Genomic DNA, 15,779 nt, shown 5'->3' with positions numbered 1-15,779 from the left:
ACAGAAGTTAAAGTTTTAAAATATGAACCATATCATCCTTTACCCTGCATTCTGATTTACCTTATTCCTATCCACATCAGCTTCATTCATATCTCTCCTCGAAGTTTGATCAATTTTTCAACTTTTAAACAGTTGCTGTATGGGGTAATGTTGACTTTCATAGCTTCAGAGCTGTAACCATGAGTCTCAGGTGTCACCTAAATACCCAAAGTTTCTAGGAATGACCAGGTTATATAAAAACAGCTCAGTATCTCAGAATTTAGAAATAACAGTTACAACTCCTGAATATGACATGACTCCCAGAGGAGTAAATCTTCCTGGCAATGTGGAACTGAACTCCCTAGATGAGCCAGGATCTGGCATCAAGGGATTGAGAAAGTCTTCTTGACCAAAAGGGGGAAGAGAGAAATGAGCATTGTCTGAGAGATTCCAAACAGAGTCAAGAGGTTATCCTGGAGGTTATTCTTACACATTACATAGATATCCTTTTAATTTATGGTGTATTGGAGTGGCTGGAGGGAAGTTTCTGAAACTGTTGAGTTGTATTCCAGTAGCCTTGATTTTTGAAGATGATTGTGTAATGATACAGCTTTTACAACATGACCATGTGATTGTGAAAACCTTGTGTCTGATGCTCTTTTTGTAAAGGGTCCTCGATTGGAAGCTCTACTGTAAGAGAGCATAGGCCCCAACCATAGGCCCCAACTTGATAACTGACACTTTCAACTTCAATTCTTTGAGTTTGTACATTATATTTAGTCTATATGAGCAAGGTATAATATTTGTCACCTGTTTAATAGTGGCCATTGTAGCAGGTGTGAGATGAAATCTCATTGTGGTTTTGATTTGTATTTCCCTAACAACTAGTGATGTTGAGCATCTTTTCATGTGTCTCACAGCCATCTGTCTCTCCTCTTTGGAGAAATGCCTGTTCACGTCCTTTGCCCATTTTATAATTGGGTTGTCTTTTTATTGCTGAGTTGTAGCATTTCTTTATATATATTGGCTAGAAAACTGTTATCAGTTATGTAGTTTCCAAATATTTTCTCCCATTGAGTTGGCTACCTTTCCACTCTTTTGAAAAAGTCCTTAGAGGCACAAAGTATTTGATTTAGAGGTATTCTCATTTATTTATTTTCTCTTTCATTGCATGTGCTTTGGATGTAAAGTCTAAGAAAGTACCAGCTATCAGTAGATCTTGAAGATGCTTCCCTACATTTTCGTCTAGGAGTTTTATGGTACTGCCTCTTATATTTAGGGCTTTGATCCATTTGGGTTAATTTTTGAATAGGGTTTGAAATAGGGATCCTCTTTCATTCTTGTGGTTATGGATAGCCAGCTCTCCCTACACCATATATTGAAGAGACTGTTCTGTTCTAGTTAAACAGACTTGGGAGCCTTATCAAAACCAGCTGACCACAGATCTGAGGTTCTATTTCTGAGTGCTCAGTTCAATTCCATTGACCAATATGTCTATGTTTATGCCAGTACCATGCTGTTTTGATCACTGTGGCTTTATAAAATGTTTCAAAATCAGGAAATGTGAGTCTTCACAATTCACTTTGAAGATGTTTTTGCCTATTTGAGGCCCCTTATCCTTCCAAATAAAATTGATAATTAGCTTCTCCATTTCTGCAAAGTAGTCTTCTGGAATTTTGATTGGTATTGCATTGAATCTGTAGATCAATTTGGGTAGAATTGACATCTTAATGACATGTACCCTTCCAATCCATGAACGTGGAATGCCTTTCTATTTATTCAGGTCTTCTTTGATTTCCTTTAGCAATGTTTTGTAGTTTTCTATGTACAAGTCATTACATCTTTGATAGGTTTATTCCTAGATATTTGATTCTTTTAGGTGCTATCGTAAATGGAACTTTTTCCTAATAACCTCCTCAGAGAGCTCATTACTAGTGTATAGAAACACCATTGATTTTTGCATGTTGTTATTGTATCCCACCACTTTGCTGAACTCGCTTATTAGCTCAAGCAGCTTTGCTGTTATTTTTTTCTGAATGTTCCAAATGTAGTATCATGCCATCTGCAAGTAGTGATAGTTTTACTTCTTCCTTTCCAATTCAGATGAATTTTATTTCTTTTTCTTGCCTAATTGCTCAAGCTAGACCTTCTAGCACAGTGTTGAATGGCAGTTGTGACAGTGGGCATACTTGCCTTGTTCCTTATCTTAGAAGGAAAACTTGCAGTCTCTCAACATTTAATATGATGTTAAATGTGGATTTTAAAAATATATATATATATATATGCCCTTTTTATCATGCTAAGCAAGTTTCCTTTGATTCCTATCTTTTGAAGTGGTTTTATCGTGAAAGGATGCTGGATTTTGTCAAATACTTTCCTGCATCAATCAAGATGATCATGTGTTTTTTTTTTCTTTCAATTTGTTAATGTAGTGTATTACATTACTTGATTTTCTTGTGTTGAACCACCCTTGCATACTGAATAAAATCCACTTGGTCATGGTGTATAATTCTTTTAATATGCAGTTGGCTTCCATTTGCAAGTATTTTGTTGAGGAATTTTGCTTTATATTCATTAAAGTGATTGATCTGAAGTTTTCTTTTCTTGTAGTATCTTTATCCAGCTTTGATATTAGGGTAAAATTAGCTTCATAGAATTAGTTAGGTAGTGTGCCCTTTTCTTAAATTTCTTGGAAGATTTTGAGCAGGAATGGTATTAATTCTTCTTGGAATGCTTGTTAAAATATATATACATATATGTGCTGTACATATATATATGTACATATATATATGTACATGTACATATATATATATCTGTTCCTGGGCTTTTCTTTGTTGGTAGGTTTTTTTTTAACAAATTAATTGGGTAATGTATCTCAGTGCTTGACTCAAGGGCATTGTAATAGGTTTCCACTCTGCTGAAGAAGGAATTAATTAAAACTGTGTGCTCTTTCTTCTGTATTTACACTTGTCCACCAGTCTTGTAAACATTGCTCCTGGTTTCTTTGGTCCTTCAGGCCTCCTCTATTCTCCCCTAGCCCAAATTCAAAATAAATAAATTGAAAGTGAAGGGTGTAGTTTAACATTAGTGACTCCTCCTCATGTGCATTCTGTCCCCGCTGGAAGACATATTTGTATCATTTCAATCTTTTAAAATATTAAGACATATTTTGTGCCCCACATCAAGGCTCCTCCATGGTCAGAATCAGGCAGATCCATTGCCTCCAATAGGCACTCAGAAGTCTGTAATGAGATGCCCCCTCTCCACGGATGAAAATGGAGAACCTGGGGTCTTGATTTGTCACTGCTCATGTCTGGAATTGTCCTTATATACTCAGAAACTGGGTACAAAGCAAGGTGAGATGGGTGGGTCTGTTCTGCTTCATTCTGCCCCACCTAAAACACCTCTTAAGAAGTAAGGTTTTCATTAGTTCTGACTGCAGGGCAGTCCCTGTTAGCAGAAAACCCATGTGCTCATTCTTCAAGGCTTCTTCAGATAAGGTTTTTCCCTCTCAGCTTGCGAGGACTGCAGCATGACAACAAAGCATTTTTAGATTTACATACTTGAGAATTCCACTGTATTGCTGGTCTCTCTAACTCATGCTGCGCCCCTCCAATGTACTCCAGTATGGTGCCAGTCTATATTGACAGTGCATTCTGTAATGACCAACATTTGAGCAAGATGCCAGTGTGTTTGGAATTATCACCAGAGCTGGTTTCTTTAACAGTTAATATACCCTGCCTTCTTTATAATGGCTTTCAAAGGGAGATATAAATATTACGAAGTTACTTAGCTACCGATCGGTCCCATTTGAGAGCTGTACCCCAGGGAAATCCACATGGGTCCAACAAATCTAATTCTCCCTCTTGGATATCCTTCAAGATGTGGATGAGGTTTTCCAGACCAAAGATAAAGCCAGGATGTGATCCATCATAGGCGGTGTGCTCATTCCAGGAGCCATTGTAGGTCGTGGAAGCAAAGTCAATCATTTGGATGTTTTTGGCTAGGCCTCTGGGAGAGCTGCTGGTGACTGTCTGCAGCGGCCTCTGAGGATGTGAACTACCTGGGGTTCTTCCTGGAAGCTCCTGCCCATTGTAGATGACAAGGAGAGAGTTGGAGTAGAACCAGTATGAACTCAGGCACCTAATGACCAAGAGGAGGTCCTGGAGTTGGCAAAGGATGAGCTCCAGGAGCTGTCCAAAGGCAGGTTCCACCATGCAGGAACTGAGAGAGGGTTTATCTGAACCTCTCAGCTGAGTTTTCTTCCATACTACTTGTCTATACAGAGAAAGTGCTTCTTATCAGCTTGATAAACCTGCATGCCACAGACAGGCAGGCCCAGGCCGGCTGGCTGACCTCCTCTGCATGCACTTCCTTATGTAGCTTCCTCTCCTTGGACGCATCATCCCGGTGCTGCCAGGTCTCCATTTTCAGGTCCAGGATACAGCAATGCTTGTGCTGTGACACCACCTTTTCCAGCCTCTTGGTAGCTTTTTGATCACTGATTTGATCTCTTTACTTGTGATCGGTTTGTTGAACTCTTCTATTTCATCTCGAGTCACTGTAGGTTGTTTGTGTTTGCAGGAAGTTGTCCATTTCATCTAAGTTGTCTAACTTATTCGCACACAGTTGTTCATGTAAACACTTATGATCTTTTTTATTTCTTTGGGTCCATGGTAATGCCTCTGCTTTCATTTCTGATTTTATTTATTTGCAGCTTCTCTCTTTGTCTTTGTCAGTCTAGCTAAGGGTTTGTCAATTTTATTGATCTTCTCCAAGAACCAACTTTTGGTTTCATTGATTTCTATATTGTTTTTTATTCTCCATTTCATTTAATTCCTCTATAAAATTTATTTCTTTCCTTCTGCTTTCTTTGGGATTAGTTTGCTCTTCTTTCTCTAGTTTCTCCAGTTCAGTTAATTTGTTGGTTTTAGTGCTTCCTTTTTTAATGTAGGCATTTGGGGCTATAAATTTCCCTCTCAGCATCCCATAAGTTTTGATTAGTTGTGTTCTTGTTTGATTCATCTCAAGATATTTACTAATTTCTCCTGTAGTTTCTTCTTTGAGCCACTGACTGTTTATGAGCATGGTGTTTAACCTCCATATATTTGTGAATTCTCCAGCTGTTATTGATTTCCAGTTTAATTCCATAATGATCAGGAAAATTTCTGTGTATAATTTCAATCTTTTAAAATATTAAAACCTGCTTTGTGCCCCCAGCATATGGTCTATCCTGGAGAATATTCCGTGAGCACCTGAGAAGAATATGTATCCTATTGTTTTGGATGCAGTGTTCTATTTATGTCTGTTAGGTCTAGTTCATATTATTTAGGTTCATTGTTTCTTCATTGATCCTCTGTTTAGATGTTCTATATATTGAAGAGAGTGGTATGTTGACATCTCCCACTATAATGGTAGAGTCGCATATTACTACCTTCATTTTGGTCAGTGTTTGCCTTATATACTTTGGGGTACCTTGATTAGGAGCATAGATATTTTAGATTGTTCTTTCTTCTAGTTGAATTGTCCCTTTTATTATGATATAATGTCCTTCTTTATCTCTTATAACATTTTTGCATTTAAAATCTATTTTGTCTGATATTAGTATAGCTGTCCCAGCTTTCTTTTGGTTACTACTTATGTGTAATATCTTTTTCCATCTTTTACTTTCAATCTGTTTGCATCCTTGGATTAAGATGAGTCTGTTGGAAATAGCATGTAGAAGGATCATATTTTCTAAACCATTCTGCCAATCTCTGTCTTTTGATTGGAGAGTTTAATTCACAAAGTTATTACTGTAAAGGCAGTTTTTTATTTGACTTATTCTTTGGTTTTTATTTATCAGATTTATTTTTTTTCTCTCTTTTTATCATTTAAATTACCCTTATTAATAATCTTCAATTCTGTATCCTCCTCTAGGCTTCTCCACCTTGTCTTTTCTTTTCAGCTAGCAGAACTTCCTTTAGTAGTCTCAAAGGACTAATCTCTTTTTAAAAAACTCTCTCAGTATCTGTGAATATTTTAAACTCTCCCTCATTTTTGAAGGATTGCTTTGCTGGATGGAGAATTCTTGGCTGGCAGTTTTTCTCTTTCAGTATCTTAAATATGTCATAGCACTGCCTTCTTGCCTGCATGATTTCTAATGAGAAATCATCATTTAGTCTTACTTGACTTCCCTTGTATGTGGTGAATTGCTTTTCTCTTGCTGCTTTCATAATTTTCTCTCTTTGGCATTTGACAGTCTGATTACTATGTGTCTTGAAGTGGGTCTATTCATATTTATTCTGTTTGGCGTACATTGGTCTTCTTGGATTTGCATATGTCTTTCATATAGGTTGGGAAATTTTCAGTCATTATTTATTTCTTTGAATATTATTCTTAGCCCTTTTCCCTTCTCTTCTCCTTCTGGGACACCCGTGATGTGTGTATTTGTATTTTTTCTGTTGTCAATCATTTCCCTGAGGCCCTGCTCAAAATTTTCCATTATTTCTCCATTTGTTCTTTTGTCTGTTCAAATTCAGTTGATCTGTCTTCTAGCTTGCTGATTCTTTCTTCTGCTTCTTCAAATCTGCTATTGTATATCTCCTGTATATTATATTTTATTTCCATAATCTATTATTTTTCTATATATTCTTTCAAATTCTTCTTTATGCTCTTCTAAGGTCTTAATATGCTTTATCTCTTTATATACATTTTCCTTCATTTCTTTGAATTGATGCAGATTTGTTTGAACATCTGTGATTAGTTGTTCCAGATTCCATATCTCCTCTGACTTTTTGATCTGTTCCTTTGACTGGGCCATTTCTTCTTGAATTTTACATGCTTGTAATTTTTTGCTGATATCTGCTCATCTTATTATCTTGGTGAGTTATTCTGAAGGTAGATTTCTCTCTAGTTGTTACCTGGGTTTGTATTAGAGCACTGCTTTGACAGTTGGGTCATCCATATTTCTCAGTCAAAACAGTGCCAGGTTCCCATGCAGAGGGGTATCCACCTCAAATGAGCTTCATTGGGATCTGGAGAGTCTTTGAAAAACTCTGCAGTTTCACTGCATTTTCCATCCTGCCCAGCAGATAGCTCTGTTAGGTTATCCTCAAAAGCTGTTTACCTCCTGGAGCTCTGGCAGCATCTGACTGGGTAAGGCTGAAATATGGGGTTCCTGTACCCTCAGTTTGCCGGCCAATATCAGGCTCAATGTGGGGCCGTGTCCCCCACTTTACTTGCAGCAGAGAATTCCCCCACCAGCACCAGTCTGCAGCCATCCCCCAGACATGGATAGGGTCTCCAGGTGCTGTTTTCAAGGGTGGGGGATGGGCACCATAACCCAGGGCTGGAAACACAGTCTCTGACCACTTTTCTCAGACTCTTCATCCTCACTGACTTGGGCCTTAAAATGTCCTCCCCTGTCTGCTGGGTCCCCAAACAGTTGATTTGGGTAGTTTCTTCCTGGCATCTTGCAGCTTTTGGGGAAGATTTTCTGGTTCTCTCCTTGATCCTCAATTTTGGAAACTCTTCTTTCCTGCCCTTTTGTATTTTGCCCTCCCTGTGGCTTAAGTCTTGCCATGGGTCCCTATTGACTTGGGTCTCTATGTCTAGATATAGGTGGGGATCTGTCTTACTGCTCTGAGAGAGTTTATAGTCTACAATGGATACAGACCAAATTCAAAGGAACCTATCTAGGAGCCAATGCCATAGAAAGTTTCCCACATACTTTTAATCAACAGATAAATGTTTTCAGGCCCTCTGCTAAAATGACATCCTTGGCAATGGAGGAGTAAAGATCTCTGAAAAGAGAATACCAGTCAGAATAGTCAAAATAATCTTTTTAAAAATTCTAGAAATTAAAGACTTGCAACATTCTGTGAGTGTTAATTTAAGAAAAATGGCTGAATCATGGTAAGTACATTAAGCTTTGTGGTGTTTTAAGTAGTCCTATTCCCTTCCCTCCCTTCTCTATGGGAGCCCTAAAAACCATCAGCCTACAATCACAATGAAAACCAGCAGCCTAGCATCCACTGAAGAAGTCAGAACAGAGTACCAACCCTGTTGGAGTCCCCTTTCAAAGGCCTGTTCTCAGAGAAATGTCATTTGACCTGTTTGTTAGTTCCCTAGAAGAACACACTTTCGGGGCTTGTCATTATTTGACCTCAAAGTGCACCCTGTACAAACACATTTCCCGCAGGAGGATGTGTTAAAAACAATCAGCAGCAACTGTTTAATATCACAGCTGCCTGAGCCATGATAACAGTTGGAACAAACAAGCTAACAAGAAAATTAGGAAAAAGTGGGAAATGAGATGAGTTTTGAAATGCTCCCACATATTCCTTGGAATTCAGAAGGGGGAGCTTGCAGAGGATGAACACATGCCTAGAACTGAACACATGTGTGCATGAAAGACCTGAGAAGACCATAAGCAATCACAATATCATCACAATATCACAAAAGCCTTAAGCCATTTCAGTAATAATACAAATACAATACAAGGTTAAAACCACTACAAATTCTCATCAAAGTTTGTTATAGGCATGGTCCTATGGTTATAGGCAAAATGTTCCTCTGACTCTGAACCTATAAAACTCAGAACAAGTTATTTGCTGCCAATATACAAAGGCGGAACAGTCATAGGACACATGTACCCATTTCCAGAGGGAGAAATTGGAAGGAACACAGGGGTTACGGGACCCAAGCAGTTTCAAAAACCTGCAGGGCAAACGCCGTTAGATTTCAAAGTCTGAGAGTCATTCATCTCCAGGGCTTTAAAAAGTGGCAGTTCCCCCCCTTTCCAAGGGCCCATGCAGCAGTCTGCCTCTCTCTGAATGCACACTGGGGAACACTGGGAAGACCACCTTTTTCTCGGCTCCACCCTCTCCAAGTATCAGGGCTGCACCCAAACTCTCTGTCATCTCCTGGACACATGTTCAACCTCTCCAAAACAATGGGGTGGCAGCCAGGCACTCCCCAATTCCCAAGGAATGTGCTCCACCCTCTCCAAGGCCTGAGGCAGCACAACTCTTCACTACAATGAGGTGGAAGGCCCACCCTCTGTCTTCCAGGCAAACTCACCCTCTCCAAGTGTTTGGGTGGGTCCGTTTTCCTAGCCTGTGGTTTCTTGACTTCAGACCTTAGCCTCCATAGTCCTGCCTCAGAAGTTATTTTTCCTCCACTGTGTCCCTTTTCTGTCCCTCTTAGTCCAGACTGGAAGTGGTTCCATTTATACAGATGCTACAATACTCTTGTCGGTTTCCTATGCAATAGGCTGAGATCATGCCCATCAGAAAAAAGGACTTCCCACAAATCCTTCCTGGATAGCTTCAGCTCAAATCCTCCCTTGTCCTGTAACGGCTGACTGCTTCCATGTTTGGTAAAGTCCTCACGTGGGGAACTACTCTCTGGGGTCTCCCTTTCTGGAAGCCCAGAATTTTCCTGAGCATCAGTTTCTGGTTTCTTTGCACCCCAGAGTTCAGTTCTCAACTTATCTCTTTCCTCTTGCATTTTACTATAAGCTTCAAGGAGCAGCCAGACTGCATTTTCCACATTTAGTTTGGAAATTTCTTCTGCTAAATTTCCAAGTTGATCACTCTCAAATTCTGCCTTCAATCTACAAAGAATGCCTTCCTTCCAGTTTGGAACAACACATTCATCATTTCTGTCTAAAGCCTCATCAGAGGTATCTTTAGAGTCCACATTTCTACAAATAGTCTCTTCAAAGCATTCTAGGCCTTCACTATCCAGCGAGTCACAACTCTTCCAGAATCATCCCCTTATCCATTTATAAACCTGTTCCAACATGTTTAATATTTGCAAACCACAGCAGCACCACACTTCTCTGGTACCAAATTCTGTTCTAGTTTGTAAGCTGCCAGAATGCAATATGCCGGAAATGGAACAGCTATTAAAAGGGGAATATATTAAGTTGCAAGTTTACAGTTCTAAGGCCATGAAAATGTCCAAATTAAGGCATCCAGGGAAAGATACCTTGGTTCAAGAAGGCCAATAAAGTTTGGCATTTCTCTCTCAACTGTAAAGGCACAGAGCAACATTTACTAGCTTTCTCTCCAGAAATCTTCAATGGCTTCCCAGGGGCTCTATCCATTCTGTTGGCTCTATTGGTTCTGTGGCTCTCAAGCTTTTTCCAAAATGGTTCCCTCTTAAAGGATTCTACTAACCACCCCACCTTGAATGGGTGGAGACATATCTCCATGGAAACATTCTAATCAAAGGTTACCACCCATAATTGGGTGGGTCACATCTCCATGGAAACAATCAGAAAGGTCCCACCCATTAATACTGAATGAGGATTAAAGGACATGGCTTTTCTGGGGTACACAACAGATTTAAACCACCATAGAGGGATTCAATAGCAAATTGGAACTGGCAGAAGAATTAGTGAACTTGAAAATAAAAGACAACTGAAATTATTCGTCTTGAGGCACAGAAAGAAAAAAGAATCAATAAAAATGAACAAAGCCTGAAAGACCTGTGAGAAACCATTAAGAAGGAGAAAAAAAAGAAAGAGAGAATATTTGGAGAAATAATGGCTGAACACTTACTAAATTTAGCAGAAGACATTAATATATACATTCAAAATGCTCAACTAACTCTGAACAGGTAAACCCAAACAGACCAATGCCGAGACATATAATCAAACCACTGAAACCAGAGATAAAATTCTGAAAGCTGCAAGACAGAAGCAATGTGTCATGTACAAGGGAGCCTCAATAAGACCAAGTGTCAATGTCTCACAGGAAAACATGGAACAAGAAAGCAAAGAAATGACATTTAAAGGGCTAACAACAATAAAGTCTGTCTTTCAAACTGAGGGAGAAATTGAGACAGATTTTGGGCTACTAGGCCACCTGCTCTCTTATTTCATGCCTAGTAATAAACTCTTTCTCTCTTTGAAACCCCAGTGTCTTAGGAATTGGTTATTGAGTGCTTTGGGCAAAAGAATACATGGCCTTTGTCCAGTAACAATACGGGGACCCTCCAGGATGAATGCCTGAATCTCTGGAGCCTCAGCAGAGCAGGTAAGCCAGGTGACTGAACCTTTTGTGGCCGCTGGACTGAATTTAGTTTAGAGGCTCGGCAACCAGGGTTTCTTTCTGTGCCAGCACTCCCAGATATCTGACTGGGTGAGTGGGTCATTAGGGTAAAAGATGATTGGGGAGTAAACAGGCAATTCAAGTCCTCCTGACCTAAGCCTGAATCACGCTTCCAAAACAATCCCCTTTGTACTAACCTCTACACCTTCTGTTTTCCTGTACCATACTATACAGGATTTGAAACCCTGACCTAATCCAGCAATTTGATGTTTAATGAAATTAAATAGGCCTGTTTAGTGATAGCTTGTGTGTTACCTAAGTATTGTTTAAGTGTTAATCAGTGTGTTAAGCATTTAATACCTGTTAGTTGGGTGTTGTCTAGTTATTAAGTGATGTGTTACTTAAACGTAATGTGTTAAGTATCTGTTTAAATTTGTTGATTGGTATATTTTTGCATTTGTATTGGTCACATGTTCCTAATTAGTTACTGATTACAGAAATTCCTTTAAAAAGGGAACCTTTGGGCTGTACTAAAAACTGAAAAGATTTTGGTTACAAGTCTATAAAAAAAGGTTTTATTTCTGTTAACATAATTTGGCCTCAAAAATGATTTAAAATGAAGATACTATCATTACAGTTAAAATTAAAGATATTACAGTTAAGATTGTTCTGCAAAAAGGTAGAAATGGGAAGAGGCAATATAGTCAATCCTTTGTCCCTCTAAAAAGTATTTCTGTGTTTCTGTTTCTTGCATAACTGTTTTCTATTTGTGTCTGTCTTCATTTTCAATGTATATTCTCATACCTCCAGATGGTAATAGCAAATTAATAAGACAACTGTTAAAGAGCTCTATTTCAACTGCTTATAAATAATTAGGTGACTGATATAAATAGTTGGTACTTCTGAAGAAAAATAGTAAAAAGAGAAAAAACTCTCTGAATAGCAAGATTCAAAACCTTAGTTTTGTAATTATTGTAAACAAACTTGGACATTAGAAACCACCTCTGGAAATTCCTTAAGGAAAACTGCCAAAGGGTTGCCTCTGGAAAAAGCAAACCAAAGGTTCTGTGACCAGAACCTTTTCCAATGGTTCTGGTCACAATTTTTAGTAAAATAAATCTAATAATGGAAATAATTAAATAACAGTTTAGGAACTCTCAAAATTCCACAAGCCAGGCTGCGTTGTGTCTATGCAATCTATTCCTGCCCCAAGGCCTAACCACCTAAAGCAGTTGTGGGGGAGGGCAAGGCACAGAAGGATGGGGAGAGGTGTGGTCTAGAATTCTTTCTTACTGGGCCTGGAGATTAGAAATGGTAAGCATAAAAATGCTAGAGTAGGCCATATTTGCTAATATTTTTTCCCAATACTTTTGCAGTGGTAACTGTAGTAATCAGATCATTATTGAAATATAAATAGCCTTGGGATAGGAATAACTGAATAAAATTTAATTACCAAATTTTAGTAAGATGAAAGATCTTTGAGATATGGAAAGGTTTTCCTGGATTTAGGGTTGGAACAAATTAAACAATTGCAGTATATTGAGAAAATTTTTGAGTTTTTTTCTGGATATAAATCCCTTAAATACCAAAAAGCTAATTATGTTTCAAACTTGGGGGGTTTCTAACCTTTGAAGGTGGTACTGTATTGGACAGAGAGATTTTAGGCATATTGTAGTCATTTTTGTGTTCTGAGTATAAAGTATATAAATGCCTGGCTGTGTTCTAAACCAAGCATATTTTTCTTCCTTTTCCCATTATTTTGTAGTATCTCTCTTTTACCCTTCATGAATACTGTTACTGGAAGGAAGTATGCAGATTCAAAAGCTTTGTGGATTTTGTTATAGTCATTGTGCACTATAAGCTCTGAATGAATGTAGTTGTAAAACAGGAGTTTATGAAAGTGAATTCTGTCATAGTGCTGATCGAAATTTAATGTGTTTATCATATATTTCAAAAAAAGAAAGCTTTTATGTCAAGCTGGGTATTCATACAAAACTAAAGTTTAGTTTTCTCCCTGTTAAAATAATGTAATTGTTAGTCTGCTATTAAAGTTTTTTTTTTAAGTTTTTCTTAATCATCTGAACTGTGTCTACAAAACAAAGATCTTACATCAGAATAATATCCTCAGCTTTCTCTCCCTTTATTTCAGTAGACAAGTCTTCTCACTGTTAAGGGAAAAACTATTACAAATCATTTGTTCTTTCACCTTGTGTAAGTAAGGTGCTAAAACAGTTTAACCTGCTGCACAGGAGGTGTTTGGGAAGTACTACAGTGGTTAAAAAGAGACTTTCTATCCTGTTGCTGCTTTAATTTAGAGGTAAAATAGTATTAGATTGCATAAAATTCCTAAAAACGTGACAATTTTCTCACTATCCATGTCATATCTTGATACTAATCATATGATGTTGAGCAAAAGTATGAGGTTGTTGGTCAAAGTTTTAATTACGCTTAAAAAACTACAGAACACAGAAACAGCCAAATTGTCAGTTGCGCTGCTTTGCATTAATATTTCTCTAAAAGTATATATGGTCAGCTATATGTCAGAGCTCCATCTGTAACAAGGAAAAACTTTAAAAGAGGGGCAGGACATATATATTATATTTGTTAATTAACATAACTCTAGTAAATGTGTAAAAATGAAACAGAACAAAATCACTGCTATGGTTTCTTAATATAAAACAAGTTTCTAATGATTTTATTTCTGAAAGCAGTTTCAGTTAAAAATGCTTATAGTGTGGTGCAAAAGTGGCTAGGTGGCAGAATTCTAGCCTGCCATGCCAGAAACCCAGGTTCAATTCCCGGAGCCTGCCCATGCCAAAAAACAAAAAGAAAGAAAGAAAAAAGAAAAACAGTTTATAAAAATTAAAGCTCACATTGTAAGCTTTACTGTTATCTTTAAATTCTGAAATGCTTTCCTCTTTATATAACCTAGTTCCCTGGAACTTAAAAGTATCTGCGTGACATCTGAGACTCTGATTTAGTTCTCCAGCTCTATCAGCATTAAGTCCATACAGCAACTGTTAAAAAAAAAAAAAGCTGAAAATGATCAAGTCCAATTAAAGACAGTGATGGCCCTGATCTGGTTAAAACTAAAGTAAATTAATATACAGAATAAAAAATAACATTTCTGTATTTTAAAGCTTTAAATTTTGCGTGAGATAGAAGTTTTTGTCTACTAATTCAGCTTTGATACAGAACCTGAAATAAGGAACAAAATCTTAATGTTCTGAAGGCATGGTTATGCAATGATTTCAGAGTATTTGAGGCAAAAAATGAAAAAAATATTTGCAAAGCCCCTTGAGGGACTGGGAAAAATAGAACTATTAAGCTTCCCCACCTGAGGAATTCCTGACATTTTCTTAAGCAAGAGGGGCTCCCAATTTAATAGGATTAACTTGATAGAATTTTTACGTGTAACAGATAAACAGATTATTGAGTGTTAGATTTTAATCCTTAGAAGGCACTACTTCTAAGAACAAAAACTTTAAAAACACTGCTCTCAGAAGAAGAAAAACCATGTACAATAGAAAGGGTACTGAAAGAGATTTAGAGCTATTGATGTATATAAATCAGAAGAGGTAGATACTTTCTCCAGCATAAACCTTTGGCTTATGCAAACCTTCAGCTTTATTGCTGCCCAAACAAATTACCCCACCACTTATGCAGGTTACAAAGGAGAGAGGAAGTAAAGCAGCTTAGCAACCAAAGTAGTGGTAAAGCGCAGGTTTAAACAAGTAAAAAAAAGTTAACATAATTCATAAATGCTGCTAAAACATAATATATTTTATTATATATTTATAATTATTTACTATAAATCCCTTCTACCAGAGGTGCCAGTGCTGCAGTGCAGATTGGGTTCAAGCAGAAATTGAGAAAGAAAATAAGATTTACATTTTTAAGAACATTTTGTAAGACTAATACTATTTTATTATATTTAGACCTTATGCTTATTTGTGATAAACTACTTTTGGAAATATGAAGACATGAAAAAAACAAATCTGATAAAGATCTGTAGGATCCAAAACAATTGTGTATATACACATGTATGTATGGCTACAGTTGGGGATTGAATCATGTCCCTCATAAAAACATGTAAAGTCTTAATCCACGTTCCTGTGATGTGAACCCATCTGTAAACAGGATCTCTGGAGATGTTATTATTAAGGTGTTGATTCATTTGTGGTTGGATCTTCAACAATCCTAAATAAATGAAGGCAAACTGAATCAGGGTGGGTCTTAATCCATATGACTGGAGTCCTCACAAGGCAAAGAAAATTCAGATGCAAACAGCAAAGAGCCACAAGCCAGCAGAAGCCTGAAAAAGACTGCCATGTGACTGCAGCAGAGCTGCAAGCTAAGGAACCCCAAGAATGGCAGCAAGCCAGCACCAGAATCCTGCAAACATGAGAAAGTATAGCCTGTCACATGACTTTGGACTTAAAGAGTCACGAAAACTGTGAGACAATAAATTTCTGTTAAGTCAACTGCTGTGCAGTCTTTGTCACAGCAGCCATGGTAGATATGAAGATAGCGAGGAATTCCCTAATAATATTTTTTTATGATTATACTTTTTTTAAAGTAGTTACCTTTGTTACAATTAATGATAGGTTATTAAAAGTTATATCTTTATCCATTATTACATTAGGTATATTTTTTCCCATATACTAACCCAATTATTAACATCCTGCATCACTATTGTATATTTGTTAAAATTCATGAATCTTGTGGTAGATGATGACTGTGATTTGACAAAAAAAA

General features: G+C 37.5%; 1 pseudogene; it reads right to left on the bottom strand.

The window, feature by feature from the left end:
* Positions 1-3,271: 3,271 nt before the first annotated feature.
* On the bottom strand, positions 3,272-7,241 carry LOC143682332 (inositol hexakisphosphate kinase 3 pseudogene; annotated as a pseudogene).
* Between the last annotated feature and the right edge of the window lie 8,538 nt (positions 7,242-15,779).

This window comes from Tamandua tetradactyla, chromosome 1 (genome assembly GCF_023851605.1).
Source record: "Tamandua tetradactyla isolate mTamTet1 chromosome 1, mTamTet1.pri, whole genome shotgun sequence".
Classification (NCBI taxonomy): Eukaryota; Metazoa; Chordata; class Mammalia; order Pilosa; family Myrmecophagidae; genus Tamandua; species Tamandua tetradactyla.
Note: the sequence above shows the minus strand (reverse complement) of the source record. Positions and strands in the feature narration are given on the sequence as shown.